This window comes from Stegodyphus dumicola, chromosome 7 (genome assembly GCF_044657685.1).
Source record: "Stegodyphus dumicola isolate Sdum_Otavi_A_Nest chromosome 7, ASM4465768v1".
Taxonomy (NCBI): Eukaryota; Metazoa; Arthropoda; class Arachnida; order Araneae; family Eresidae; genus Stegodyphus; species Stegodyphus dumicola.
In genome coordinates, this window is record NC_140774.1 from 153,005,846 (window position 1) to 153,022,363 (window position 16,518).

The following is a 16,518-nucleotide window of genomic DNA, read 5'->3' on the forward strand; positions in this document are numbered from 1 at the left end:
TTTCAGACAATAATTTCATTCTTAAAATACAGCAAATATTCAAAAATATGAATTCAGAGATATTTAAATAAATAGTACAAAATATTAATTGTGTTAAGAACCTTCCCTAAGTAAAATCTTCAAAATTTTTACCTAATTTTTATCAAATCCAGTATGCTTTTGTTTTTAAATTCAAATATATGAAACTATATTATAATAAATCATAAAATTTTTTAATTATTAATTTTCCTCTTAAAATGATTTAAGACTGATTGATCAATGATTTATATTTATATGATCAATGATATTACCATCAATAAATCATAAAACAACACAATTACTTATAAATGCAAAGTTAATTATAATGCAAAGTTATTTTAAAACGTAATTTACTCAATTTGGAACTTAATACCACTTTAACATACTTCTGATGACTTTTGATAATACTCCATTCTTTGAATGAAAAAAAGCATAAAAATTTCTGAAGAATTTGCCGAGTGAAGCAATAACTACGCAGAAGAGCACAAAACAGTATTTCGTATTTCACATTTCACTGATAAGGTTGCTGACCTTCAAAGCACCTTCGGATGTTTAATTTTCTTTTTAAGCGATGATCGGAACTGCATAAACATCGTGAATATTCCAAGCGGTCAAGAATCCTTAAGCATATTTCACTACGTTACGACACTGATTAAATTATCTTCATTTGAAACGCTTTTTCTGCTCTTTCAATTTTTGAACCAGCAAATACTCCATGCTTTTCAAAGCATTTCTGAGAACGCCGGAAAACGAATTTGATGATCCACTGGAATTAAGGCAACAGAGTTCGAAAAACCATTGGCGAAACTTTCCTCAGGTTAATCCTGTCGTGACTTAATGTTGTATTTTGAATGCGTAGAAGGGAAAATCCGGTACTTTTTTAGAATTTCTAGAAAACCCATAATTTTAAAATGCGTAGATGAAAACAGCTTTCGATATTGCGTCATGGCTGAGAAGAGCGCAGTGGCTGAAGGCAAGGCCGAGCGGAAAAGCACGATGATGCATCCAGCACAGCTGAGCCTGAAGAATCGCAATCTTTTATTTTTTACACATCATCCTTTTGCAGACAAGATATTTCTTAATTATAATTCCATTTTAAAGTACGACGTCATTTGAGGCAAATAAGCAGCAGCGTCATTGAAGCGTAACTGAAAGAGAACGCTGCAACTCGGAGGTAATCCATAGTTTCAGTTTGAAAGTTTTGGTTTGATTGGGAAGGAGGTATCTGCATCAAGCGTTACGTAACATAGAAGGATCTCGAATTTGGGACAACAGATGAATTTAGGTGGAGAGAACCAAATCTAGAATGTTAATTTTGAGGTCGCCAATTATTTTTTTTTTTTTAAACAGCTATCGTATTTTGTTGTATCTTATATGTATGTGCTAAATATTTAGAGATGATTAAGTGTTTTAAGGGAATTAGTGTTCAGAATTATTAAGGAATTACTCAATTTTGGAGAAATATACCTTTTTTGTGTTTTTTGTTTTTGTATTTTGCGGTAGATTATTTTTCTTAATTTTAGTTTTTCATAATGGGTGAGATTATTAGGAAATTTACTAAAGCTCTGCTATTAGAGTTAGCTGAGGAGTTTGATACAAATGTTTCTCAGGCAAATAAAGTAAGAGAGATTAGGCAGGCTATTCCTAATGCCGAAGACTATGATGAGGGGGCAGCGAGAGAATACGCGTCGAGAATTTGGGCAGCGGCTGAGCAGCAAAAATCAGAAATAAAAGGCTGAGTCGGAAAGGTTAGAAAAAATGGCAGAACAAGAGAGAGCAGAGCGGGAACGAGACAAAGAGAGAGCAGAGCGAGAACGTGAACAAGAGAGAGCGAAACGCGAACGTGAGCGAGCTTTCGAATCAGAGAAGTTAAAATTGAACGTGGTTGAGACTGAATAACTTAGCTTCCACGGGTTCGACAGTTGAACAACTTAGAGAAAAGAGGGTCAGTTTGGAATATCTAGTACCGTGTTTTGGACCGAATAGTGTAGATATTTCTTTATTCTTTATGCTATTCTAGAAATAGGCTCAAAAAGAGAACGTTAATGAGACTAATTGGGTCTGTCAATTAATACCTTTATTACCTCATGATGTAGCTCAGTTAATTCAAGCTCATGCATAGATTCAAGCTTAGTTCTTTGGCACTAAAAAACAAAATTTGAAGAACATTCTAGGATGTAGTGTGGATCTAGTGTGTTCTAGGATGTGGATTTAGTGTATGAATTGAGAGTTTATTTAAAGAACTGGTTTATTCGGTGGACGTTCGGAATTTTGAAATGTTATGGAACTTATGCTCACCGAGCAAATTAAGCGGCAAGTCCCTCTAGAAATAAGAGAGCATTACTTACACAATTGAGAAAGAATTTAAAACAGCTTCTATTTTAGCAGAGAAATGTGACAAGTATGAGGCTTTGCAAAGAGATACCAGGAGGTTAGAGCAGAGAGCTGGGTTTAAGAAACCATTTGAGAAAGCTAAAGAGCGATATGTAAATTCCAACGGTAATGATAATCAGAAAAGTTGTGCTCATCAAATAATTAAACTGAAGGAGCATAGAAAAGTGGAGGCTTCTAAAAAAGAGCAGGCTTTTAAGGAAACAGGTTTCGAGAAACAGCGGAAAATAAAGTGTTACCAATGTGGAAAGGGCGGGCATGACCTAACAGTCTATCGCTGGGAAAAAAATAACGTTAATCTTGTGAATAATTTAGGAACGTAGAGTTTAGGGAAATGTTTTCAGCCGTATTTCAAGAAAGCAGTAATTAACGGGGTAGAGAGAGAATATTTGAGAGATACTGGAACTTGAATATCTCTATGTAGTAGTACTTATATTAATACTATTGACTTATTAGGCGAAAGTATGTGGGTGAAACAGCTTTTGGACACAGAATGTAAATGCTTGGCTTTAGCGAAAGTCACCATTGAAGCTAATTTTGGTGTCGTCACCACAAAAGCAATGGTTACTGCCGTGGAGTTAGATAAAGAATACTATTTGTTAGGAAATAAAACTGCGCAGTTGATAGAGGAAATTGGGGAACAACCGGTTCTCTTGAGCATTGTGGAAACCCGTAGTAAGGCGCGAACGCGCAGGCGTTTACAGAAACCGGGCGCGGAAGACTTAGACTCTAGATCGGAAGATGAAGAAGAGATAGGAAGTGGTAGCGTTGTGAATAATGAGATTTCGAAAAACGATAATTTAACAAGTAATACGGAGGAATCCATTGAAATGTCAGTCATCAGTTCAGAAGAAAGGTCTATCCTTCCGGATATGTCGCCAGCAGAATTCGCGGAAGCACGAAAGGCATGCACCAGTAAAGCGGCGCTGTGGAAGAAAGGGCTTTTTGTATTTCGGGATCCCGGATGCCATCGATGAAGTATTGCACGGACAGGATTTCCCTTGTTTCTGTCGGGAATTCTGAAAAGGCGAGGTGAGATAACCTTTCAACATCCGTGGCGAGCTCCTAGAGTGTTTCGGTGGGCTTCTGTTACGGGATTTTTATTGAAGCCTGCTGTAATTTTTCAGACATTTATCCCCAAAGCGCAGCTCCAATGCGCCGGACAGAGCCTCGAAATCTAGCCTTTGGTTTTCGGGAAGAGTCTGAAGGATATCCGCTGCGTCTGCTCTCAAAGAAGCGGCGATCAATTTCGATGATCAATTCGATCAATTTGTTGTTCGATAGGCCTTAACTTGGGAATCCCATCCATATGCGTCTGCCAATATAGACAATTGTGTCTTATACATTTGCCAAGAGATCTTCCCATCATATGTGGATAGCTTCAGGGAGGGACGATCAGGCATGGTTAAAAATTTAAAACCATCAGAATTGCTCCCTGCCATCACTACAAATCTCTTTAAGGCATCAACCTCCTTGGCGACCGAAGAAACCCTGTCATCAATTTGTTGTTAGATTTGTTGTTGAGAGAACAAACTCTTCCTTCAATTTCTTCTTTGACAGAAGAAATTCTATAACCTATTTGTTGTTCCACGACCGAAACTCTGTCTTCTATTTGCTTTTTAAAAGAAGAAACTTTTTCTTCAATTCATCCAACTTTATTTTCAGCCGCGTTTATTCTGCCTTCCATAGCCTCTATTATATCTCTATTGTTTTCTATTATGCAAGTAATTTTCATTTCTTCTTGATCTCCTTGAACGGCTTTCATCTCTTCCTTAAGGTATTCTTGACGAGTTTTCATTTCTCCTTTAAATGCAGCAAAGGCTGCTATCAGCTGTCTTAACTGCTCTTCCATCGCTCTTGCGATTTGCATTCAAATCCCACTTCAGACATCAAAAGGTGTTGCGTGCGTACGGGTTAGTAATGGATTGAATGCACAGATCGATAAAAAGTTAATAAAATTGATTCTTATCCGAAGAAATAAAACAAGATGCTGAAATTTCTTCGGTTCAGGCGCGATCTCGACGCTCTCTTGGGTGCCCGCGATTTTCGCTATCCCAATAGAACCAAAAAAAAAAAAAAAAAAAAAAAAAATCGAACATGTGTGAGTTTATAACAAACTAAGTACCGCATTTGACGGCATATAAGACGCACCCTTATTTAGAAGGCCACACACATATAGATGTAGGAAAAGTTATGTGTGTCTAGACCTTTATCCGGGCTAAAAATAGCATTCAGTATTGAAAGTTAACTTGTGTCCTTCACGTATAAGCATGGAGGTAGGAAAGGGAGGAGGGGCCATTCCGCGCTAGAAGTGAAGCACTGCTTTGAAGCATGGGTCACCAGACTGGGTGTTCTTTGTTTACATTCAGAAGCTCGCTTGACAAGATTCTGATACTATTTCGACACACGACAGTTCCATAGAAATCGAAAAAGGGACACTCTCGCATGAAAGAAACATTCATAGTGTGATGGATAATAGCAATTTGTATAGTTTAGTGACATTTACGCAAAAATCACATCTTGGTTATTTTTCGATAACTAACAACAGCGATTTTGATTATGAATTTGTTTTATAAAATTCTAAGCTGTTGCACTACAAAAATATAGATTTTAAGAAAATTGCTAAAAGAGATCTGCCAAAATTTATTTTCTAGAAGATTTGAAAAGTTTGAAACTTGATGGCTAAATGTAAATATAAAATTATGTATGTTAAAATATTTGTAATTAGGCACATAGGTCAGATTAAGTTTTTATTAAATAGAGTAACGCATGCAAGGGCTATCTGCCTAAAGAGAGAGATGCCATTGTGGAGGAATTTTGAAGAAAAACTGACCTTTGAGTGGGTATTAAAAATAATACTTATAATTATCATTCAAATTATATTCATATATATTTTTTATGTAAAACTTTCGGGTGTATGCTAAATTAGTGTAAATTACTTTACACGAAAAATATAGTGAATGCACAGAAGTTAAAGATTTGCACATGCCGGAAATGATAAATAGGAAATATGTATGGGTATTTATGCATGTGAGTAAAAATCCTTTCCTTATTTCAATATAACGGATATTGAACCTTGTAGGAAGAACAAAGCTAAATTTTCAGAATGAACAAAATACTTTTATTTGAATTTTAAAACAGAACCCCCAAAAAATAAATACTGCAGCTCTTAATTATCAAAATTTTAAACTCTTAACTACTACAGTTAAAACTCTTACAACTATTAAAATATTAAACTCTCTAAAACAAAAATATATATAAAAATCTTCCGAATCCTCTTCTTGTTGCCACACCGTAAAATGCAAGTTCTTGTCCTATTATTTATATTTCACGTTCTCTTTAAGTTACGATCTTTACAAGTCATGATCTTTACAAGTCATGATCTTTACAAGTCACGATCTTTACAAGTCCCCCCACAAGAAGCACATTCGTCACTGTAGAGACAATGTTGCTCAAAGTTCATTGAGAGAGAAAGAGTTAACAGCTAACCTTGACAAAGCATCAGCATTCCCATGTGAACTTCCTTTGCGGTATGTCACAGTCATGTTATACCGTTGTAACGCTAAGGTCCAACGAGACAGTTTAGCACCATGAGGGGCGCTTTGGATCAAGTAGGTGAGGGGATTGTGATCAGGCACAATCTGCACTTTGGCACCGAAAATCCATGTGTCAAATTTTTTTCAAGGCTTCGATGGCACAAACTGCTTCTCGTTCGAAGGTTGACCATCGTTGTTGACAGGTCGTTAGTTTCTTGCTGGAAAATGCTATGGGCATTTCTTTGCCATGTTCGTCGTTTTGAGCTAAACACGCTCCAATTGCGAAAGCAGATGCATCCGTATAGAGTTGAAAGGGCTTGCTGATGTCAGGAGTATGTAGAGATGGCATTTTAATCAACTCTTCTTTAAGTTTGTTGAAAGCTGCTTCTTTTTCAGAGTCCCATGGAATATTATTTGGAACATTCTTCTTTGTAAGGTTTGTTAGAGGTAAAAAAATCTCAGAAAAATTTGGGATATAATCCCTATAGTAGCTTGCTAGCCCTAAAAGACTTCTGACTTCTTTTTTAGTGGTAGGCTTAGACAGATTTCTGATGACTTCTACCTTCTCAGGATCTGGAGAGTGAGTGCCAGAACCTATTACATGTCCTAGAAACTTCACGTGACTCTTTCCGAAATCACACTTTTCTAGATTTGCGGTTAGACCTGCGTTTCTCAGCGTCTGAAACACTTGGTCGATGTGATAGAGGTGGCCATCGCAAGTTTCAGAAAATATTGCCACATCATCAATATATGAACGGCAGTAGTTCTTATGGTTTGCAAGCACCTTATCCATCGATTTTTGGAAGGTACTTCCAGCATTTTTCAAACCGAAAGGGAGAACTTTCCATTGGTAATGGCCGGAATGAGTGATAAATGCTGTGTAGGGTTTAGCTTCTTCTTTCATAGGAATTTGCCAATATCCCTTGGTTAAATCGAGAACTGTTATGAATTTGGCTTTCCCTATTTCGAATAGTAAATCTTTAGCAATCTTCATCGGATAGGCGTCCGGAATTGTGAAGCTATTTAAAAGCCTGAAGTCTATGCACAGTCTAACGCCGCCATTCTTTTTTGCAACACATACTATAGGATGTTCCCAGTCACTGTCACTGGGTTCTATAAGATCCCATTCTAACAGTTCTTTAACTTGACGATCGACTTCCTCTTGAAGTGAAACAGAAACACGGTAGGGCCTCAATCTTTTTGGATTACATTCTTCTGTAACCTTGATGTCATGACCATCAACATTGGCTTGACCAGGTTTACTACTGAAAACATTTACATAATATTTTAGTACTTTAAATAGTCCTTCCCGTTGGTAATATTTTAAGTCGCCTTTCAAATTTTGTAAATAGGTCCAGATATCATCATCAGATTTATTCATAAGATCTGCTGGTGCATAGTGGATATCTCCAAACTCTTCATCTTGGTCAAAAATGATACCAACGTGATCTACACGAGCAATATAAGGCCTTAACTTATTCACATGGAGTTCTCTAATACTTCCGTTTTCCATTTCGATTTTGGCAGAGTGTGGCCTGGTAAGTTTGATCACGGTAGCTGGTCCTTGCCACGTGTTGAGCAGTTTATGTGATGATGATGGCATTAACACGAGGACTTTGTCCCCAACATTGAAAGTCTTTTCTTGAGAACGTAAATTGTATCTTGAAGTGTACTCTTCTTGAGATATTTTGGAATTTGCTGATGCAATGTCATGAGCTTTTCTTAATTTTTCTAAAAGATCCTGTAGATAATTTTCAATTGAACGGGAAGCTCTAACTGGAATGCTACGTTCACCTGTCCATATCTCTTTCAGCAAAGATAATGGTCCTGGTGGTCTTCCATATACCATCTGGAAGGGAGACAAACCAGTGGTGCTATGTGGCACTTCTCTGTAGGCAAACAGGAGATAGGGAAGATTCAAATCCCAGTTTCTGTCATGTTCTTGGATATTTTTGTTCATCATCTCTTTTAAGGTTCTATTTCAACGCTCGACAGCACCCATACTCTCGGGGTGTCCTGGAGTGGAGAATCGTGGAGACACACCAAGTAAGTTCTCAAAGGCTCGGGTGAGTTTGGCTGTGAAATTAGTTCCCTGGTCGGAACAAATCACTTTTGGAAATCCAGTTTGAGTAAAAAACCTCATCAAAACGTTGCATGTTGTTTTCGCACTTATGTCTTTGACGAGGGTGGCTTCTGCCCATCTGGTGCATAGGTCAACTGCACATATCACAAACCGATGACCCCTCCTGGATGGAGGTTCTAATGGCCCGATACAATCCAAGCTCCATACTTCAAAGGGTGTTTCCGGTCTAACAATAGGTTGAATTGGGATTCGATCTTTGTACGTAACTGTTCTCCTCAATTGGCATTCTTTACAACTTTCACAGAATTTTTTAACATCTTGCTTAATAATAGGACAAAAGAATGCGTACTTGATTCGTTGAATTGTCTTTTTCTCACCGAGGTGGCCGGCAAGAGGGATTTCGTGTGCCATTCTTAGGACTTCCCTTCTTTTTTCTAAAGGTAACACAACTTGCTTAATGTTTTCACCACAGATATATTCGGAATGAAGTAATATGCCATCATCGAAAGTATATGAATTTTGATTTTTGTTTGCCCATTCAAAACATTTTTTCAGAGTTTCGTCTTGTTCTTGATGTGTCTTGAATTCTAGTCTTACTCTATTCGTTGTTTTCCGAGACTCTATGTTTTCTTGGGAAGGCTGATTAACAACAGCCAAATTTTTAGTATTGTCTTCAACTGGTGAGGGTTTATCATCTGTCTCTTTGTACTCTAAGGGGGATGCATCCCAATAACGATCACAGTTAAACAGTTCGATATTCCCACAGAGTGTTTCATAAGCTGAAGAACTCAATAGCAAATCGGTAACTAGCTTTTTTGAAACAGCACACGTAATGGACACTCTACCGTGAAAATCATCGTCAATTTTCATCTGGAAAATCTTTAGTGGAGTAATTTCGTTTTCACCAAAAGCAGAAGATATCTCTATTTTACTTTCTCCTTCGCAAGGTATGTTGTCAACCAATTTCTCACGGACTACTGAAATTTGTGCTCCCGTGTCTACGATTCCATTTAGGATAATATCTCCACATTTAACTTTGACAAGTTTTAATTCATCTATGTTTCTAGACACGTCCACTGATTTTGAGACAGGAATAGAGATCTTGGCAGTTAGCACTTCTGGTTTTTCTTTTTCTGTAAGGGGTGCTTGTGTTTGTATTAAGTTGTTTTGTGCTGTTGCAGAAGCACTTCTTGGTATCCGATTTTTGGTACATAACTTAGATGTATGACCTTCTTTTCCACAATTATAGCAAGTTAGTTTGAAACTAGGCTTTTGTGGACTAGAAGAGAAACACGCTAATGTGACAATCAAAATCGTAAAAAACAACCTTATATTTAGCGTAGGTATAATGAAACACTCAATCGATTTCGAGGGCAGCTAAAGGTCCCTCCTCATCAGGAGAAAGAAATACATAGAAAGAAGAAAATAGGAATCACAGAAACACGTGGTGCTTATCAGCACTGCACGTGGTTATAACTAGATTTTTAATCAGAGTTGCACTGGCCGCCTACTTTTACTGAGCCAGGCTGTCTGATCAAGCATAAAGAAATATTAGCGAAGTTATCGATTGAGTGTTTCATTATACCTACGCTAAATATAAGGTTGTTTTTTACGATTTTGATAGGATTTTGTGGTTCGTCACTCTTACGGGGTGGGTACACTCTTGGCGTGTTTTCAGCGTACAGCGATTTATTTCTGAAAGCTCTTTCTGGAAGTGGAGAATGAGGTTGCCATTTTTTATTAGTTCTGTCTGCTGATGGATTACCACCAGTCCGTTTTGAGATATTACGAACACTGTCATATTCGTCAAGTTTATCAGCTAATTTGGTTGGAGAAACGAACTTCGCCCAGTCGTCAAGAAGATGGTCTCTTACTTCATAGGGTACTCTTTTCTTAATTTGGTCAGTAATAATCAAGTCTTTTAACGCGGCAAAATTTGTGATTTCAAGACCATTGATCCATTCTTCAAAATAAATTGTAATTTTGTAGCAAAAATCTCTCCATGATTTTTCAGCGCTCTTTTGGTGCATCACAAATTTTTTTCTAAAGCTTTCAGGATTTAATTTAAATCTCTTCAACAAAATGGCCTTAATATACTCATAATCTTCAAAATTTTCTTCAGATTCCCTACCAATTAATTGAATGATTTCAGATGGCATTAAAGTCAATAAACATGAAACCCAATCTTTAGGATCAATCTTTGTCCTTTTAGCTTGTCTTTCAAATAAGGATAAATAAATCACAATATCATCGTGTCTTAAATTGAATTTGGGAATAAGCTTAATTAAATCAAAATTATGATGTCCATTTTCATTTGTTGGTGGAGTTTGTGTTAGTCGAACACGAGATTCAATTTCGAGTTTCCTCAATTCAAACTCCATTTGCTCTCTTTTCTGCTGTGCTTCTAATTCTTCTTTCCTTCGTTGTTCCTCAATCTCTTCTTTCCTTCGCCTTTCCTCAAGCTCTTCTTTCTCCTTTCTTCGCTGTTCCTCAATCTCTTCTTTCCTTCGCCTTTCCTCAAGCTCTTCTTTCTCCTTTCTTCGCTGTTTCTCAATCTCTTCTTTCCTTCGCTGTTCCTCAATCTCTTCTTTCTCCTTTCTTCGCTGTTCCTCTTCTTTTCTTTTCCTCTCTTCAATAATCGTTAAAAACACTTCTTTAGCAAATGCTTCATCATATGTATCACTTTGAATTATTTCATTTTTTATCGCCACGATTTTCATACTTGGATCTACTTGAATTTCTAATTCAGCAGCTAAAGCCAGCAAATCCTCTTTTTTTCCCACGTCCCATAAAAGCCATAAGCCATGTCTCGATTTTATTCAGCCAATAGACTCTTAGTTTTATAATAATAATAATAATAAAAAAAAAAAAAAAAACTTTTCTTTTTCTATATAAATATAATTCACAATGAACAATCTGTTAAAAGGTATTGTAAAGCAAATGCTATGAGATGCGCACTTAAGAACGTAATAAAGAGTTTTGGAATATGTATTGTTGAAATGAAGGGTAAAAAAAAATCTGATAAGTATAATTAAAAGAATTATTCCCTTTACATTTTATAATAACTCAGTTACAAGTTTTAAATAATACTTAAAAAAAAAAACTTATTTTATTCCATTTCAGAAATGTTCAGAGAAAGTGAAATACTATTTAATACCTATTTAATTATTAGAAATTATTCGCTAATTCCTAATAATTCTCTAATTTAAAATGAACCGAATAGAGCATTAATTATAAATTGACTTACATTTTTCGATTTAAAAGAAGCCAAAAAATCACGTCATATTTAAGAAAGTATTTTAGGAAGAAGCTCTATAAATAGAAAAGAAATAATGCATAATTTTGATATTAATAATACAATAAACTTTGATCTTAATTTTTGTACCTTAACCGAATAAAATCGAATTACCTTAATTTTTTTTCCTAATGTAATTAACGAAAACTTGTGAAAATATTTCATTCAAATTAAACCATTCTGAGAAAACTGTCCTGTGAAAAGTATAGCATTTAATTCCGTTCAGAATGAAATGTTGTTTAAAAATATGTTGTTTTCACATACTTAGGACTCTGAAGTGTTGTAGAAAAAGAAAATATATACATTTATATGTATATTTGCGACGTAATTACAAAATATTTACACCCGAACGCGTCAAATCCCATAGAACTCAATGGTAAATGACCCAATGTTTTGGTCACCACGTAGGGATCGCCGGTGCTTCAGAGCAGGGTACGGAGAAACTTGTTTAGGGCGACTCCATCTTACTTTCTACCTCCATGCGTATAAGACGCAGGTAACGTTTTTGAGACCAAATTTAGGAAAAAAAGTGCGTCTTATATGCCGTAAAATACGGTAGTTGGTGAAGTTCAGAAACAGAGAAAAACATGGAATAAGGGAAGAGTAAGAAATCAGGGTAATAATGAAGAGTACAACGTCATAATTCATCAAGCGATGTTTGCTGTACGCAACGAGTGCTACAGACCGAAGTTGACAGTAGAAATACGTTTCTCCTCTCTGTCACGTGACTATTTACCTTCCTCGGCGAATTCTATGAGCCGCTAAGCAGCTGCAAAACCTGCTTTGAGCTTCTCCTCTGGGCTTTTCGCCTTCTGTATTTTTTTCGATTAAGTCGACGATAGTTTCTAAGAGTTTCTGAATACTTTCATCTAAAATCCAGGTCGTAGCCTCATTCATCGTTTTAGAAATTTTCCTGGGAGGGGTTTTCAGTTTCTCGCGGTTGAAATTTGACTTCACAAGAACTTCTTCCGTATTTTTAAAAGCAGGAAAATTTGTGAGTTTTTTCCGGAGCAGGGAGGGGCAGAGATTTTTCTTATTTTCAAACATTTCCTTGTATGTTCTACATTCGCGATCCCAATATCTCACAGTAGGTATATTTTGAACTACTAAAATATAAATAGAACTCAATTCAAAACACAAAGAAAACTAATCCGATCTCACCGCCAATTCGCTACAATCAATAACTTTAGCAATCTTGCTTTTAGCAAAAAGAAAGGAGATGAGGACTTTGGCTAACGCCATTTCCTCCAGTCCGTGAGGGCCAGCCGTAAATAAACAACTAAGCACTAAGTAAACAACTGAATTGAGATGTTTCTGTCCGGGTTTTTAATCAGTCACGAGAACATTCTGGTAATTTTAATTTTTCGAGTTTTCTGGAAAGCAAAAGCACTTACGAAATATCTATTTATTAAATGTTAAATGCGTGTGCTCCTGTATTTTTACTTTTCCGGAGTAGCTTTCTCTCACAATAAATCTCGTGTTCCATTGCACGGGGATATAAAGCAGTTTTAATTATAATTCTACAAAAAAAATAGCAAACTAAATATAGGAACCGTAACAATAATGCGACAATTAATCATTATTATGCAGCTTTATTTCTTTGGACTGAAGTATATGTACTTTAATATACTCTAAAAAAGAAATTTCTTAATAATTAGTTACGGCGCCTGCGAAGCCATTCAGCGCTCGCAAGTTTGAAAGAATTGGAATTCTTGACAAGAGCTCTTTTGCGCTAGAGGTAGAGGATTCCGCTCCTGTGTCAGACTCAACTTCTCTCCTTCAAGGCGAACGCGGCCAACTCAGAGATGTCGTCACAAGGAAGCCTCCGTTAAAACACCGAAAGCGCCGAACAGCGATGAGCCATATCTCACCACGTCAGCGTAGCCACCACATTGTTATAATAATTATACGATAATATACGATTATCATAGTTGTGACGACTCCGTAAGCATGTGTTGTACTCGCCAACCACGCGCCGTTATCACTAACTGTAACCGAAGGTGATTTCGGCGACACACAGTCACGTCTCGTCGTCGTCTGTGCGGTTGGTCGCTCGCTTTCTTCCAACGTGATTGTCTGTCGACTGTAGTAATTAAGTTTTAATATTGTGATGTGATTAAATGTTTTTGTTATCAAAAATTGGCTCTTATGGCATATTATGAATTCATCCTTAAAAGCACTGGCAAATTCCAAGACGCATAGTTTGTTGTTGCACACAGCCGCAACCACGTGCAACAAATGGTGACTTCAGGACGGTGAGGCTTAAGCCAAATGAATCGTCGAAATTTATAGTACAGCAGAAATTTTGTGCTTAAACAAGACCTTGTAATAATGTGCGAAATGCAACTGCACCAATATTTTTTACTTATGTGTATTGGATTACTTATCGTGTCTATTGGATCGTGAATCAGTTTCATCATATTACAGCCACGTGGATTACCTTCATGTTTCCATTTGTGATCATCTTTCAGACATGCGGATTACTTTCCTCTTCCATTAGTGATAGTGTTCCAACATCAAGCGAGTGGATAATTTCTGTACATCAAGGTGATATTTTCTACCTTTTATTCCGCACATGGATTCGTATGTATTCGTCAAGCGGGTGAGTTTTTTCCTATATTCATTTGAACCCAGGTCCTAACATTAATTATTTTATGTTTCTTCACGTGTACTGCAACAATATTCTTGAACTATATCGGTTTTTTTTTGTTATCTGTATTTATTCATATTTATTATGACTACTAGCGATCCTCTAGCCACTGATGACAAACAAATGGCTCGCGTTGCTGTAAAACCTGCCCCATTTTGCCGTAGTGACCCCAACCTTTGGTTTTTTTCAATTAGATGCACAATTCAAGCTCGGGGGTATAACACGCGACGACAAGAAATTTTATATTGCAATTTCCGTCCTCGACACTGAGGTTCTTCACTCAGTACGCGAGATTGTTCTGAAACCCCCCTCGGATAATAAATACAAAGAATTGAAAAATAAATTAATTTCAGTTTATGAGGAGTCTGAAAACACCAAACTAAAGCAGTTATTACAAGATTTGCAACTTGGTGATATGCGCCCATCCCAGTTATTGTCAAAAATGCAGGAGCTTGCAGGTGACAATTTTAAGTCCAATGTTTTACAATCATTGTGGCTCAATCGTCTCCCGAACAATATCCAAGCTATTCTTGCCTCCAGTAACGAGAACCTACCCCAACTGGCCCAAATGGCAGACAAAATTCATGATGTTCTCCAACCACAAGCAATCAGTCAAGTTCAGCATCCCAGTGTTGATATTTCATCTCTTCAACAACAAATCCAGGAATTATCATTGCAGGTCGCAGCCTTACAGACACGATCTCAGTATCATCCATGCGATAGATCAAAGTCCCGGAACCGAAATAATAGGGAATACCAACGCGCTCATTCTGGTACTCAATCAGACATTTGTTTCTATCACGGCCGATTCGGTGATAAAGCGCGCAAGTGAACACCTCCATGCAAATTTCAGACCTCTTTAAACTGAAGGGGCCGTCACTCGAAGCCATGAGTGACAACGGCCCGTGCGTCAGTCGATTGTTCGTAACTGATAAACCATCAGGCAGACGTTTTCTTGTTGATACAGGTGCTGACATTTCGGTTGTACCTCCCTCTTTTGCCGAATCCAAACGGCCGCCTGGAAAATTTAACTTATTTGCAGCTAACGGGTCAAAAATTGCAACATATGGAGAAATATTAATGTCTTTGGATCTAGGATTGCGTCGCAAATTTCAATGGCCACTTGTCATCGCTGCGGTTTCGCACCCAATAATTGGTGCAGACTTTCTGCAAAAATTTTCTCTGTTGGTCGACATTAAAAATCGACGCTTACTCGACTCCATCACACAATTGTCCGCGGTAGGTAGCATTGGAAATGCCACTAATTTTGGAATTAAATTAATTTCCGGTAATTCTCCTTTCCACAAACTACTTGAGCAATGCCCTAACGTCATCCGCTCAGTAACTGGCAAACCGAATGCTGGCCACGATATTGTACACGTCATAGAGACTACTGGACCACCAATCTTTGCCAAAGCACGGCGGTTGCCTCCAGAGAAATTAAAGGCTGCAAAAGAAGAATTTAAATACATGCTTGAGCAAGGAATCTGTCGGCCATCTAAAAGTTCATGGGCCAGTCCACTCCACATGGTCCCTAAGAAAAACGGCGACTGGCGTCCTTGTGGGGATTATCGACGTCTTAATTTGCCTGATAGATATCCGGTTCCTCATATTCAGGACTGCATGCAAGTCTTGGAAGGCAAAAATATTTTTCTACATTAGATTTGACTCGTGCTTACCATCAGATCCCTGTCAATCCACCTGATATACCCAAAACTGCTGTAATAACACCTTTTGGATTATTCGAATTTCCTGATGACTTTCGGGTTATGTAACGCTGTGCAAACGTTTCAGCGCTTCATTAATGAAGTCCTTCGAGATTTAGATTTTTGTGTCCCATATTTCGATGACATTCTGGTAGCCTCGACAACTGAAAACCAGCACCTTGAACACCTTTGCATAGTCCTTGGCCAATTTCAGTCTTATAGTGTAGCCATCAAAATGTGTTTTCGGGAAATCTAAAGTGTCATTTCTTGGTCACGAAGTTTGTTTGGAGGGCGTTCGCCCGCTTTGTGCCAGAGTCAGTGCAATCCAAAAAAAAAGTCAGTGCAATTCAAAAGAGCCAAAAACTGTTCAGGAGCTGCGTCGTTTTCTGGCCATGTTAAATTTTTATCGTCGCTTTCTTCCTCATGCCGCTGAAAAGCAGGCACCTTTGCACACATATTTGGTTGGGAGTAAAAAGAAAGATACGTGGCCAATTATTTGGTCTGATGATGCCCGTACAGCCTTTGTACAATGTAAGAATGACTTAGCGTCGGCAACAGCTCTTAGGTATCCTTCTAAGCACCCTTTAGCATTAATGGTTGACGCGTCTAATACGGCCATGGGTGCGGTTTTGCAGCAACTGGTAGACGGAGCATGGAAGCCTCTGGCTTTCTTCTCGAAAAAATTTTCTGCAGCGCAATCAAAATACAGCACGTACGACCGCGAACTTCTTAGTGCGTATGAGGCTGTTAAACATTTTCGTCATATGGTAGAAGGTCGTGTGTTTTCTATCTATACCGACCACAAGCCGCTAATTTTCGCTTTTCGACAAAAGCCTGAC

General features: G+C 37.6%; 1 protein-coding gene across 2 annotated transcripts in view; it reads left to right on the plus strand.

Moving 5' to 3' along the window:
- LOC146996550 (uncharacterized) overlaps positions 1-16,518 on the plus strand; it is a 193,038-nt gene that overhangs the window by 148,310 nt on the left and 28,210 nt on the right. Inside the window, exon 1 of one of the 2 annotated variants that reach the window (XR_015042213.1) lies at positions 13,096-13,925. The exons of the other annotated variant lie outside the window; for it this stretch is intronic. The gene's annotated coding sequence lies outside the window, so the exon portion shown is untranslated. Of the gene's footprint in view, positions 1-13,095; positions 13,926-16,518 lie in introns of those variants that run through there. 2 annotated transcript variants of the gene reach the window in all.